At 39.3% G+C, this 15,457-nt stretch overlaps 1 pseudogene; it reads left to right on the top strand.

The window, feature by feature from the left end:
- The first annotated feature begins 1,356 nt into the window (after positions 1-1,356).
- LOC135277760 (cell division cycle-associated protein 7-like) lies at positions 1,357-2,703 on the top strand (annotated as a pseudogene).
- The last annotated feature ends 12,754 nt before the right edge of the window (positions 2,704-15,457 follow it).

Here is a 15,457-nt window from a genome sequence, read left to right as displayed (position 1 = left end):
CATACCGCATAGCATATCATAAACAGGAGAACAGAGGGAAAATTTAAAAAAAAAATAGTGTATCAGGCAGCAGTGGGCTGTGCAGTTTGGCTGGAGATCAGCTCCATTTTAGGTGGCCAATGAAACCTAATCCCAGGAAAAGTAATTTGGAGGAAGGGTGGAAGGAGGGTTTGTATTGTATTAAGTGTTGTGTTAAGTGCTGACTAGATACTTTTTCTGATACGGGCACGCATTGATGATTTCAAGTAGGAAAAGAGTAGAGTCAGAGAGGTGCTCTAGAAAGGTATTATGAAGCCTTAATGAAAGTGGTTCAAGGGACAAGGATATTAGCTCAAAAAGACTCCAATTAGAACTCAACTGGATGGAACTAGACTTCACTGCCAAGTACTGAATTTCTCTTTTTCTTTTCTTTTATGTGTGCGTCTCTTGTCCCTCTTTCATGATTGAGTTTTTTATAAAGGAAGGTGTTAGGTCTAGTTCTTCCTCTCATAACCTCCAGCCTCTAATGTAAACCACACAGCAACGCTGATTGATACACATACCATCCAAAGAGAATGTATGAGGAGGCAGAGGGAGAGCGTAGAAATTGCAAGTTTCAGGGAGGTATTAATCCAAGGCTCATTATTAGAATTGGCTTTCAGAACGTACAACATGTTCTATGATTCTCGTTCATCAGAGATTAGTTTTATTTTTGACTCTGTGGATGTAGTCAAGTCACATTGGCCCCAAGTTCTCTCAAGTTCACTTTCACTGGCTCTAAAATAAGAAGTTTAAATGAAATGATTCTAAGGTCCTTCTCATTTTGAACTGCTGCACCTTGCTACAGAATTAATATATTATTTCTTTCTTAATGTGAGATTGTTTATGTGGGAGTTTTAAAAGAGGTCATTTAAAAAGTGCTCCTAAGGCCGGGCACGGTGGCTCACGCCTGTTAATCCCAGAATTTTGAGAGGCTGAGGCTGGCGGATCACTTGAGGTGAGGAGTTTGAGAGCAGCCTGACTGACATGATGAAACCCTGTCTCTACTAAAAATACAAAAAAATTCCCTGGGCATGGTGGCGCGTGCCTGTAATCCCAGCTACTCAGAAGGCTGAGGTAGGAGAATGGCTTGAATCCAGTAGGGGGAGGTTGCAGTGAGCTGAGATCGTGCCTCTGTACTCTAGCCTGGGGTACAAGAGCAAAATTCTGCCTCAAAAAATAAAAAATAAATTTTAAAAAATTGCTTCTAGACTGCGCCCCGCCTGCCTGCCATGTGGCTGCTGCTCCTCCTCTTGCTGTGGGACCGCTGAGCACGCGGCTGCTTCGCTCTCTGGGCTCCAAGTACCAACCTGGGCACCCGCCACCAGCAAGGATGCTCGCTGCCTGCCGCAGAAAGATCTCAGAGTAAAGAACTTAAAGACATTCAGATTATGTGAAGCTGATTTCCATGGAAACCTCATCATCCTCTGATAACAGTTGTGACAGCTTTGCTTCTGATAATTTTGCAAACACGAAATTTAAATTCAGGTCAGGTACCAGTGAAGAACTGGCAAATTTTTTTTTATGAGGACTCTGATAATGAATCTGTCCGTGGCTTTTCAGAAAGTGAGGGGCAAGATGTATTAGACCATTGTGGATTTTTACAGAAACCAAGGCCAGATGTCACTAACGAACTGGCCAGGATTTTTCATGCGGACTCTGACAATGAATCATTTTGCAGTTTCTCAGAGAGTGAGATACAAGATGGAATGAGGCTGCAGTCAGTTCCGGAAGGCTGTAGGACCTGCAGCCAGTGCAGACACTCTGGACCTCTCAGGGTGGCGATGAAGTTTCCAGCGCGAAGTACCAGAAAAAAGCAGAGCTCCCGCAGCCCTCTGAGAATTCTGTGACTGATTCCAACTCCGATTCAGAAGATGAAAGTGGGATGAATTTTTTGGAGAAAAGTGCTTTAAATATAAAGCAAAACAAAGCAATGCTTGCAAAACTCATGTCTGAAGTAGAAAGCTTCCCTGGCTCGTTCCCTGGAAGGCATTCCCTCCCAGGCTCCAACTCACAACTGAGGAGACCTCGAAGGCATACATTCCCAGGGGTTGCATCCAGGAGAAACCCTGAAAGGAGAGCTCATCTTCTTACCAGGTCAAGGCCTCGGATTCTCGGGTCCATTGACACCCTACCCATGGAGGACGAGGAGGAGGAGGAAGAGGATAAGTACATGTTGGTGAAACAGAGGACGACCATGGACAGCTACATGAACGAAGATGACATGCCCAGAAGTTGTCGCTCCAGATCGTCCATGACCCTTCCCCATATAATTTGCCCAGTGGAAGAAATTACAGGTGACGAGTTGGAGAACATCTGCAGCAACTCTCGAAAGAAGATACATAACCGTTCACTGGGCTCTTGTCATCAATGCCATCAGAAGACTATTAATACCAAAACAATATCAAGTGTTCGACTGATTGGGGTGTTCGAGGACAGTGGGGCGTTCGAGGACAGTTCTGTGGCCCCTGCCTTCGAAACCGTTATGGTGAAGAGGTCAGGGATGCTCTACTGGATCCGAACTGGCACTGCCTTCCCTGTCAAGGAATCTGCAACTGCAGTTTCTGCCGGCAGCGAGATGGACGGTGTGCAACTGGGGTCCTTGTATATTTGGCCAAATATGGCTTTGGGAATGTGCATGCCTACTTGAAAAGTCTGAAATAGGAATTTGAAATGCAAGCATAATATCTGGAAAATGTGCCACCTGCCTTCTGCTTCTCAAATCTTTCTTGTTAAAGTTTTCAATTTTTTCACTGAAACCTGAGTCAAGAATCTTGATGATCAGCCTGCTTTATAAGAAACTCCGATCAAGGTAATCTCAGTAGACATGTGTTTTTGGAGCATCACGAAAGGTATATTACTAGTTACATTTTGCCTTCCTGCAGTTTCTTCTCTGCTCCCAACCCCCACCTCATAGCATCCATCTCTATTTCCAGTGGTCCTCTCTAGCTGCTTAGTTTTGTAATTTCTTTTAAATTACAGTTTTATGAAAGCATATTTTATTTACTTGGTGTTGAAATAGCCCTCATAAAACAGCACTTAGAAACACAGTAATAGTATTAACTAACTAGAGAATCGGAGAACAGCCTTCTAACTTGTTTACACAAAAACAAGTATGATTTAGCATTCATACTAGCTGACATTTTTAATAGAATCAAGGCACAAAAGTCTTAAAACGTGGAGAAATTAGGTGATTACTGTGGATTGGAGTATATTACTTCAGATGCCTCTCAATCCCATGTGTTGTGCTTATGTTACAAGTTGTTGTCACAGTTGAGACTTAATTTCTGTTAATTTCTTCTGCCCAAAGGGTAAGTGGTGCATCTATCCTACACAATCATGATTCAAAGATTGGTGGGCAATGTAATACTTAAAATTGCGATGGAAAAGCTGTCTGGAAATTATGAGTAGGCCGATTTGAATTTTCAGTATACAACTTTAGTATGATTGTAGTTTGCCAAGTTTATTTCAGTTCACATGTAAGGCATTGCAAATAATTCTTGGACAGTTTTGCTTGGAAACTTGATACTAAAAACTAGTCTGTGGTTCTTTACCATTTCTTGAAAATTTATAAACCTAGGCATAGGGTTCAAGTTTAGATTTTAAGCACTTTTGTAACAATGAGCAGTGCCTTTTTGGAGATGTAACTTTCAGCAGTTTGTTAACCTGATGCCTCTGCCAGTCTAGTTTCTGGGCAGGTTTCCTGTGTTGGTATCCCTCCTCCTCTTGCATTAATCAAGTTATCTGGTAGAGGTGGAATCTAAGTGTTTGTGTGTCCAATTTACTTGCATGAGTAAGCCATTGCTGACCCATTCAATGTTTGATGCATGACTAGACCTTGAATCAGTAAGTATAAATACAGCTGTTGATCTGTAGTGCTTTTATACAAACGTGTTTATTTTGATATAAAATGTTTGTCCTGAGGGGATCCAAGATGGCCTGTTATGAGCAGCTCAGGATTGCAGCTCCCAGTGAAAGCACAGAGGGTGAGTGGACACCGCATTTCCAGACAGATTTTTATTGCCCACAGACCAAGAGAGTCCCGGGTGGAGGAGCCCCATGGGTCACCAGCACGGCTGGTTTGGCCGCCGCGGCTGTTTTTGCCCATCTGGCTGTTTTGCCGGCACCCCTGCATGGCAGTTCTCCATACAAAATACATGGGTCCGGGCACCATTTGAGCTGGCGATTGGAGCTCCAGGAAGGCAGAGTCACCCACTCATCTGATTAAAAAGGGGACCGAAACAGGGAGCCAGGCCAGGAGATTCCTGGGCAAAAAAGCACCATTAATTTCAGTGTGGCTGTTTCAGCTGGCGCAGTGGGTTGCCGCAAGGGAAATCACACCAATCCCAGCGCCTTTTCAACAGGCAACTGGAACACCTGGGAGACAGTCGACCATTCAACTAAAAAAAAAAAAAAAAAAAAGGCTCTGAGGCAGGAAGCCAGGTGATCAGGCTTAGCTGGTCGCACCCCCACAAAAAAACAGCCATCGGAAACTCTCTGGATTGAGAGATTCACAGCAAGCACAACTGAACCCGGGATGGTCCAGCTCTGTGGGGAAAGGGTGTCCGCCATTACTGAGGCAGTCCACCACTACGGAGGTAGTTTGCCATTGCTGAGGCAGCCCACCATTCCTAAGGCAGCCCGCCATTATAGAGGTGGGCACCACTGCCAAGGCAGTTCTAACTACACCAATATAAACAAGACTGCAGGGAAGTTCACAGGGCAGCTGGGCGGAGCCCACAGCAGCTTAGCAAAGCCTCTGCAAGCAGACAGTGACTAGGCTGCCTCCTCACTGGGCAGGGCAGTCCTGAAAAAAGCCAACAGCATCACAGAAACTCATAAATAAAGCCATAACTCCCCGGGACAGAGCACCTGGGGAAAAAAAGGGGGGAGGTTTATGAGTTCTGCTACAACAGACTTAAACGTACCTGCCCAGCAGCTCTGCAAGAACAGAGCTCACAGCTGAGCACTTGAGCTCCTATAAAAGACAGACTGTCTCCTCAAGCAGATCCCTGACCCTGTATATCCAAAGAGTCACCTCATAAAGGAGAGCTCAGACTGACATCTGGCAGGTATCCTTCTGGGACAAAGATAGAAGAAGAAGAAACTGGCAGCAACCCTTATATTTCTGCAACCGCTGCAGGTGCTCCCCAGGCAAGCAGGGCCTGGAGTGGATCTCAGCAGTCCTACAGCAGAGGGACCAGACTGTTAGAAGGAAAACTAAGAAACAGAAAGAAATAACTTCATCATCAACAAACTGGACATCCACTCAGAGACCCAATCTGAAAGTCAACAACTACAAAGATGACAGGTGGACAAATCCACAAAGATGGGAAGAGACCAGTGCAAAATGGATGAAAACACCCGAAACCAGAATGCCTTTCCTCCTACAAGGGATCACAACTCCTCACCAGCAAAGAACAAGGCTGGATGGAGAATGAGTGTGATGAATTGACAGAATCAGGCTTCAGAAGGTGGGTAATAAGAAACTTCTGTGAGCTAAAAGAACATGTTCTAACCCAATGCAAAGAAACTAATAACCTTGAAAAAAAGGTTTGATGAAATGCTAACTAGAATAAACAACTTAGACAGGAATATAAGTGAATTGATGGAGTTGAAAAACACAACACGAGAACTTTGTGAAGCATGCACAAGTTTCAACAGCCAAATTGACCAAGCAGAAGAAAGGATATCAGAGGTCAAAGATCAACTCAATGAAATAAAACAAGAAGGCAAGATTAGAGAAAACAGGGTAAAAAGGAATGAACAAAGTCAACAAGAAATATGGGACTATGTGAAAAGACCTAATCTATGTTTGACAGGTGTACCTGAATGTGACAGAGAAAATGAATCCAAGCTGGAAAATACTCTTCAGGATATTATCCAGGAAAACTTCCCCAACCTAGCAAGTCAGGCCAATATTCAAGTCCAGGAAATACAGAGAACACCACAAAGATATTGCTCAAGAAGTGCAACCTCAAGGCACATAATCATCAGATTCATCAGGGTTGAAATGAAGGAGAAAATGCTAAGGGCAGCCAGAGAGAAAGGTTCAGTTACCCACAAAGGGAAGCCCATCAGACTCAAAGCAGATCTCTCAGCAGAAACCCTACAAGCCAGAAGAGAGAGGGGGCCAATATTCAACATCCTTAAAGAAAAGAACTTTCAACCCAGAATTTCATATCCAGCCAAACTAAGCTTCATAAGTGAAGGAAAAATAAAATCCTTTGTGAACAAGCAAGTACTCAGAAATTTCATCACCACCTGGCCTGCTTTACAAGAGCTCCTGAAAGAGGCACTAAATGTAGAAAGGAAAAACCAGTACCAGTCACTCCAAAAGCATACCAAATGGTAAAGAGCATCAACACAATGAAGAAACTGCATCAACTAACAGGCAAAACAGCCAGCTAGCATCAAAATGGCAGGATCAAATTCACACATAACAATATTAACCCTAAATGTAAATGGACTAAATGTCCCAATCAAAAGACACAGACTGGTAAACTGGATAAAAAGCCAAAACCCATCAGTGTGCTGTATCCAGGAAACCCATCTCACACGCAAGGATACATAAAGGCTCAAAATAAAGGGATGGACGAAGATTTATCAAACAAATGGAGAGCAAAAAAAAGCAGGAGTTGCAATTCTCATCTCTGATAAAATAGACTTTAAAGCAACAAAGATCAAAAGAGACAAAGAAGGACATTACATAATGGTAAAGGATCAATGCAACAAGAAGAGCTAATGATACTAAATATATACACACCCTATATGGGAGCACCCACATACATAAGGCAAGTTCTTAATGACTTACAAAGAGACTTAGACTCCCACACAATAATAGTGGGAGACTTTAACAACCCATTGTCTATATCAGACAGATCAACCAGACAGAAAATTAAGAAGGATATCCAGGACTTGAACTCAGACCTGGATCAAGCAAACCTAACAGACATTTACAGAACTCTCCACCACAAATCCACAGAATATACATTCTTCTCAGCACCACATCACACCTACTCTAAATTTGACCACATAATTGGAAGTAAATCACGTCTCAGTAAATGGAAAAGAACGGAAATCATAACAAACAGTCTCTCGGACCACAGTGCAATCAAGTTAGAACTCAGAATTCAGAAACTAACTCAAAACTGCACAGCTTCGTGGAAACTGAACAAATGGCTCTTGAATTTTGACTGGATAAACAATGAAATGAAGACAGAAATAAAGATGTTCTTTGAAACCAACGAGAATGAAGACAAAACATGCCAGAATCTCTGGGACACATTTAAAGCAGTCTCTGGAGGAAAATATAAAGCAATAAATGCCCACATGAGAAACAAGGAGAGATTTAAAATCGACACCCTGTCGTCAAAATTGAAAGAGCTAGAGGAGCAAGATAAAAAAACTCAAAACCTAGCAGAAGACAAGAAATAACTAAGATCAGAGCAGAACTGAAGGAGATAGAGACACAAAAAAAACCCTTCAAAAAGTCAATAAATCCAGGAGCCGGTTTTTCGAAACGATCAACAAAATAGACAGACCACTAGCCAGATTAATAAAAAAGAAAAGAGGGCCGGGCATGGTGGCTCATGCCTATAATCCCAACACTTTGGGAGGCCAAGGAAGGTGGATCACAAGGTCAAGAGATCGAGACCATCCTGGTCAACATGATGAAACCACGTCTCTACTAAAAATACAAAAATTAACTGGACATGGTGTCGCATGCCTGTAATCCCAGCTACTCGGGAGGCTAAGGCAGGAGAATTGCTTGAACCCAGGAGGAGGAGGTTTTGGTGAGCTGAGATCATGCCATTGCACTCCAGCCTGGGTAACAAGAGCAAAACTCCGTCTCAAGAAAAGAAAAAAAATAAATAAATAAAATAAAAAAGAAAACAGAATAATCAAATAGATGCAATAAAAACGATAAAGGGGATATGACCACAGATGCCACAGAAATTCAAACCATCATCAGGGATTATTACAAACAACTCTATACACATAAACTAATAAACCTGGAAGAAATGGATAAATTCCTGGACACTTGCATCCTCCCAAGCCTAAACCAGGAAGAAGTAGAAACCCTGAATAGACCAATAACAAGGTCTGAAGTCGAGGCAGCAATTAAGAGCCTACCACCCAAAAAAAGCCCAGGTCCAGATGGGTTCACAGCCAAATTCTACAACACATACAAAGAGGAGCTGGTACCATTCCTTCTGAAACTATTCCAAACAATCCAAAAAAAGGGAATCCTTCCCAAATCATTTTATGAGACCAACATCATCCTGATACCAAAACACGGCAGAGACTCAACAAGAAAAGAAAACTTCAGGTCAATATCCATGTTGAACATAGATGCAAAAATCTTCAATAAAATACTGGCAAACCAATTGCAACAGCACATCAAAAAGCTTATCCACCATGATCAAGTAGGATTCATCCCGGGGATACAAGTCTGGTTAAACATACGCAAGTCTATAAATGTAATTCACCACATAAACAGAACCAAAGACAAAAACTACATGATTATCTCAATTGATGCAGATAAGGCCTTTGACAAAATTCAACAGCCCTTTATGCTAAAAACCCTCAATAAACTGGGTATTGACAGAACGTATCTCAAAATAATAAAAGCTATTTGACAAACCAACAGCCAATATCATACTGAATAAGCAAAAACTGGAAGCATTTCCTTTGAAATCTGGCACTAGACAAGGATGCCCTCTCTCACCACTCCTATTCAATATAGTACTGGAAGTTCTAGCCAGAGCAATCAGGCAAGAAAAAGAAATAAAGGGTATTCAAATAGGAAAGGAGGAAGTCAAATTGTCTCTATTTGCAGACAACATGATTGTATATCTGGAACGCCCCATTGTCTCAGCCCAAAATCTCCTGAAACTGATAAGCAACTTCAGCAAAGTCTCAGGATACAAAATCAATGTGTAAAAATCACAAGCATTCCTATACACCAATGACAGACTTAAAGAGAGCCAAATCAAGAACGAACTGCCATTCACAACTGCTACAAAGAGAATAAAATACCTAGGAATACAACTAACAAAGAATGTAAAGGACTTTTTCAAGGAGAACTACAATCCACTGCTCAACTAAATAAGAGAGGACACAAACAGTTGGAGAAACATTCCATGCTCATGGTTAGGAAGAATCAATATCGTTAAAATGGCCATACTGCCCAAAGTAATTTACAGATTCAATGGTATCCCCATCAAGCTACCAATGACCTTCTTCACAGAACTAGAAAAAACCACCTTTAACTTCATATGGAACCAAAAGAGAGCCCGCATAGCCAAGTCAATTCTAAGCAAAAAGAACAAAGCTGGAGTCATCACACTACCTGACTTCAAACTATACTACAAGGCTACAGTAATCAAAACAGCATGGTACTGGTACCAAAACAGAGATATAGACCAATGGAACAGAACAGAGGCCTCAGAGGCAACACCACACATCTACAATCATCGGATCTTTGAGAAACCATACAAAAACAAGCAATGGGGAAAGGATTCCCTGTTTAATAAATGGTGTTGGGAAAATGGCTAGCCATGTGCAGAAAGCAGAAACTGGACCCCTTCCTGATACCTTACACTAAAATTAACTCCAGATGGATTAAAGATTTAAACATAAGACCTAACATCATAAAAACCCTAGAAGAAAATCTAGGCAAAACCATTCAGGACATAGGCGTAGGCAAGGACTTCGTGATCAAAACACCAAAAGCATTGGCAATAAAAGCCAAAATAGACAAATGGGACCTAATCAAACTCCACAGCTTCTGCACAGCAAAAGAAACAGTCATTAGAGTGAATTGGCAACCAACAGAATGGGAAAAATTTTTGCACTCTATCCATCTGACAAAGGGCTGATATCCAGAATCTACAAAAACTAAAACAGATTTACAAGAAAAAAACAAACAAGCCCATTCAAAAGTGGGCAAAGTATATGAACAGACACTTTACAAAAGAAGACATACATGAGGCCAACAAACATATGAAAAAATGCTCATCATCACTGGTCATTAGAGAAATGCAAATCAAAACTACACTGAGATACCATCTCACGCCAGTTAGAATGGCAATCATTAAAAAATCTGGAGACAACAGATGCTGGAGAGGATGTGGAGAAATAGGAACACTTTGACACTGTTGGTGGGAGTGTAAATTAGTTCAATCATTGTGGAAGACAGTGTGGCGATTCCTCAAGGACCTAGAAATAGAAATTCCATTTGACCCAGCAATCTCATTACTGGATATATATCCAAAGGATTATAAATCGTCCTACTATAAGGACACATGCACACGAATGTTCATTGCAGCACAGTTTACAATAGCAAAGACCTAGAACCAACCCAAATACCCATCGACGATAGACTGGACAGAGAAAATGTGGCACATATACACTATGGAATATTATGCAGCCATCAAAAACAATGAGTTCGTGTCCTTTGTAGGGACATGGATGAATCTGGAAACCATCATTGTCAGCAAACTGACACAAGAACAGAAAATCAAACACTGCATGTTCTCACTCATAGGCAGGTGTTGAACAATGAGAACACATGGACACAGGGAGTGGAGCATCACACACTGGGGTCTGTCAGGGGGAAATAGTGGAGGGACAGCAGGGGGTGGGGAGTTGGGGAGAGATAGCATGGGGAGAAATGCCAGGTATAGGTGATGGGTAGGAAGGCAGCAAATCACAGTGCCATGTGTGTACCTATGCAACAATCTTGCATGTTCTTCACATGTACCCCAAAACCTAAAATGCAATTAAAAAAATAAAATAAAAGTAAAAAAAATTAATAAAATGTTTGTCCTAAAAAAATAATTGCTTCTAAAAAATGTTATCCCAAGGTTAGCATTTAGAATGAGCAACATAAGTCATTAACTATAGAATTTATAGGGTACGGATTCTCACTTGGTGGTGTAGCCCTCATATTTTGATATGTGTAAGCATTTCTCAGGCTTAATTATATATTTGCTTCTGTGACATTATATATGAATGCAATATAATATGGTGATGTGACATGGTTTCAAAAATTCTTCATTTTTTCTTTTCCTTTACGTGCCTAAATCCAGGTATCTTGCTTGTGAGTTTAGAAGACAGGGCTTATTACATACTACTTTTCCTCTGCAATCTCTTACTCACAGACATGAAGGAAGGAAGGAAAGAAGAGAAAGAAGAAGGAAAGGAAATAGCCCACTGGTTCATAGGGTGTTTTGGATTTAGAAGGAGAAATGACAAAAGAGAAGAAGACCTTGCTGGGGCCTCTGAAAATTAAATGTGAACTATGATTTCATCCACTGTCCTCAGTTTGGTTAATAAAATTAGTTTTTTAGAAATTTACATTTCATTTATGATATACATATATGGTGAGAAAATTGAATTATAATACCTCCTTTGCAATTTTCTGAATACCATTTCCCAAAGAATTATATCAAAATTTATTAATTTAACTGAAAAATAGATAATACATTATATAAAATAATAGACCAACTGGCTGCTTAATGACTTAAAGAATTAATTTTTATCTTGAAAAATTCCTAAACTTTCAAGATTTCAAGCAGTTTATTTTGCATTTTAGGTAGCAATAGAAATAAGAGGCTCTTCAGAAAAAAATTCTGTGTAAGCAGAATTGTGTTCCAAAAGCCTCGTGGAACTCCAAATTGATACTGTCATCTGCTAAGAGAGCGAATGAAATTATCATTTAATAAAGCCCAGGGAAAATTTGATGGTCTCAGGTAAAATGAGTGATCTTCGCATAGGAAAAGTACTTCACAGAAGCCGGAAACTGGGATACCAAAGACAGGAAACTGGTACTAGAATATTTTACTTAATGACTGCATGACAAGTCCATCACAGGTCATTATTTATGGGTCATTTTCCTGTCAATTGTAGGAATCCTGGCCTTAATCATTTGTGTCAACACACACTTCCGTATAAAAACTTCCAACATGATACAGATAATTCTGAGAAACACGATATGCGTTCTGACAATTTTGTGCTTTCCTTTTGACTCTGAATTTGCCAAGATATTTCCTGTTAACTCCTTGGCATGAGTATTTTTAAGTGTCTGATATTGATGCCAGCACTGGGTGTCATGCTGGGAAAATCCAGTTTTTGTAAGAAAAATCACAAACCATTGTGGTCAGCAGTAAATTTAAAGGAACAACGCTACTTTTAAAAACATTTCTACAGTTAGATATTTCATTTTTTAAAATGAGTTTTCTCCTTACTTTTTTTTTCCTTTGATGGGATGTCTTCTCCCACTCTGAAATTATTTTATGAGTGAAAGTGATAAAATTATTGGACTGTTATGTGTTGTGAACTTTCACTATAGGAAAAGTAGAGATAGTTCTATTTCTCAATGTAAAAAAACCATTCTGTATGATCAAAGTAGTTAATATTCGAAAGAGTAAATGTATTCCCAGGGATCAATATTCAAAAATACTCCTCAGCTGGTAATGAAGGAAGTCCCTTTTATAGGCATTAGTTTGCTTTACCTCAAAATTACCTACTTTCAGACAAAATTTAGTCTATAAAGAAGGCACAAAATTTAATTTTTTAGAATTCTGACCACTTGAATTAAAGATCCAATGGAGTAGCAACCTTTCCCAGTGAAGCTCTTAATTTTTACTTTTGGTATATATAAGGAAGAGATTAGGAACTGTTTCTGGACCCTGTTCTATATGAACAGGGACAGAGAGGGCAGGAGTTGTGATAGATAAAGTTAGTAACTCAGAGAAATTTATGATTACAGGATCAATTAGATTGAAACTCTCAGATCAAAATAATATTTTCTGAAGGAGATATTAATAATACTATAAATGATTATGTCACTTAGAAGATTCCGGGGTTCAGATTAATATAATAGTTTACAGATAAAATAAGACATAAGTACACTATGGAAAAGGGTCAGATGCAAATCAAGAGTTTTAAAATCCAGGTAGGAGAATCCCTACTTGGATGAGGCAAAAGAAAAAGATAGGGAGCAAAGATGTGAAAGAATAAGGAAAGAAATAGTTTCACAATTTAATTTGTTTATTTCTGAAGGCCAAAATGGAAAGAAGTCCTGAGAAGTCAACCAACAAAATAAAAAGTTAATCTTTTTAAGAGCTAATGTAACTATTTCTAAAGACTCTCTCATTAACATTCTAGAAAAAAATAATTTTAAATAAATCAATGAAGGTCCATCAAACAATTGGGAGATGAAAATTGGATGCAGGATACATGTGTAGTTTTAACAGAGACAAATAATGATTTATTGATCAAAAGTACCAAATGCTTTCATTGGCATTCACATGTCAAAAATTATACAGTATTTGGCAAAGGAACTTAAAATTATAGATATTCAGCAAAATATCCTAAAATTCCAGAGTAAGAATTCAAATTTATTAAACACATATTCAGCATAAACTAAATAGTTATCCCTGTATTGTGTGAATTACATAAATGATTAAGGCATGATCCTAATCATAGAGGAATCAATGGTGTCGTTAAGGAACTCAATATAATACAATAGGAAACTGTCATAATGGTAGTGAAGAGGAAAAATAAGATACAAGAAAAATTTCCGAGGAAACGGAGACAAGTCTCAGTGCCTCTAAGTCAGCGTTTCTCAATCTTAAATCTCATGTTCTGATTTTATTTCATTTGAAATTAAGCCATGCCTTACTCAAATTACACATATAATCCTGGAGACTTTTTCTATGCTTTCATTAGAATTATGCCTTTTGCTCAGAAACACTACACTAGATTTAGACTAGATTTGAGTAGATAAATAAAAAATTTAAGATATAAATGCTTGAGCTTAAACTAAACTTACATGCTGAAGTGAATCTCTACTTCCTTGTTTCACCTTACCTCAAAACCACACTCTGAAGAGCTTTTCTTATGCCCAAATGTAGAGGGTGAGCTGCAGGCAAATATTTAACTAGTGTCTTCATCCTAAATTGTGGTCAAGGTAATGGAGGTTTATTCATTTTCTATTGCTGTTGTAATAAACCATCACAAACCTAGTGGCTTTAACAACACAAATTCCTTCTCTTACCAGCTCTGGAGATAAGAAGGCCAAAATGAGTCCTATAGGGTATTTGCACAGCCAGTTTCTTCTGGAAGCTTCAAGAGATAGTCTGTTCTTGCCTTCTCTAGCTTCTAGAGGCAGCGGACACTCCTCAGCTCATGACTTCATAACTCTGACCTTTGTCTATTGTCACATCACTGGCTCTTCTGACCTCCTACCAGGACCCTTGTGATTACATTGGGCCTGCCTGGATAACCCAAGATAACTTCTCCATCTTAAGATTGTTAATTGCATCTGCAGAGTGTCTGTTGCCATACAAGTTAACATATTCACAGGTTCTAGGAAGAAGGACACGGATATCTTCCAGGAAGCACTATTCTGTCTACCACAGTAGGTGAATGCACGTTGTCCCTAGTAGGCTGTCTTGAGATAAAATTTAAGCAGACACTTCTGTGTCTCAGAGAGGATCTTACCTTTGAGGGAGGGAGGAAGCAGATAAGCCATGCTGTGATTTGGTCCAGGTAACTTCAGTTCTCTTAGAAGTAGTAACTCATCTTTCTTTAAGGAGATGACTCACTATGACCAAAGATCCCTAACGAAGGGTCCTGCAAACTAATTTCCTAATTTATTTTTCTAACTATCTCTATTTCTGAATGATCCTAGGAGATGTTGTTTAACATCTAAATTTTAAGAAGTCAAGCTTGACTCCTTACAAAACAAAAATAAAAGGCTTTTCAGGTTGGTTAGCTGAACATCTCATCAAACCTTTTTGTCTTTTTAAAAAAAAGTAAATCAATAGGTTCTCCTCCATAAAAAAGGCAGGACAGTTTCTATAGTTACCTAAAAGATTACCTTGAAAATACTAGCCTTGAATACTTATGCACTTTACTGTAACAATAGACAAGGGTTTATTTTCTGAAATGTTTTTGTTTGCACCATTGAGAAAGAGAACAGTGATGTCAGTATCCACAAAGGAAAGTCATCCGGTAGGCTCTGAATTATATATTAACGGCTGACTTCAACTTAGAAAGTCACAATTATGTGTTTCAAAAAAAAAGGAAACCTTCAAAAGAACTCATTTAAACTTGTTAATAATAAAAATAAAACTTAAATTCTGCCTTTCTTGGCATCATTAGAATTTAGATTAACCTCTCCAGAGGAAGTGGTGGAGACAGGTAGGATAAATGTTCCTGAAGAAAGAATGACTCATTTGGAAGTTTATACTTAAAATCTGGCTCAGGCGTATTAAATACTCTTACCAAAGTAAGCTGGAGAGCGGAAGTTTTTTCAGGGTTATATACTATACACTTTAGTCATGTAAAAGCAGTTTTAAAAAATATGATAAATATACAGATTTTTCAATCATAATATTCTTAAGAGTGGTCTCTAGTTTGGGCT

This window comes from Aotus nancymaae, unplaced genomic scaffold, assembly GCF_030222135.1.
Source record: "Aotus nancymaae isolate 86718 unplaced genomic scaffold, 86718_ANA_hifiasm-v0.15.2.pri h1tg000033l, whole genome shotgun sequence".
Lineage (NCBI taxonomy): Eukaryota > Metazoa > Chordata > Mammalia > Primates > Aotidae > Aotus > Aotus nancymaae.
The sequence above is the reverse complement of the archived record's forward strand: the minus strand, read 5'-3'. Positions and strand labels throughout refer to the sequence as shown.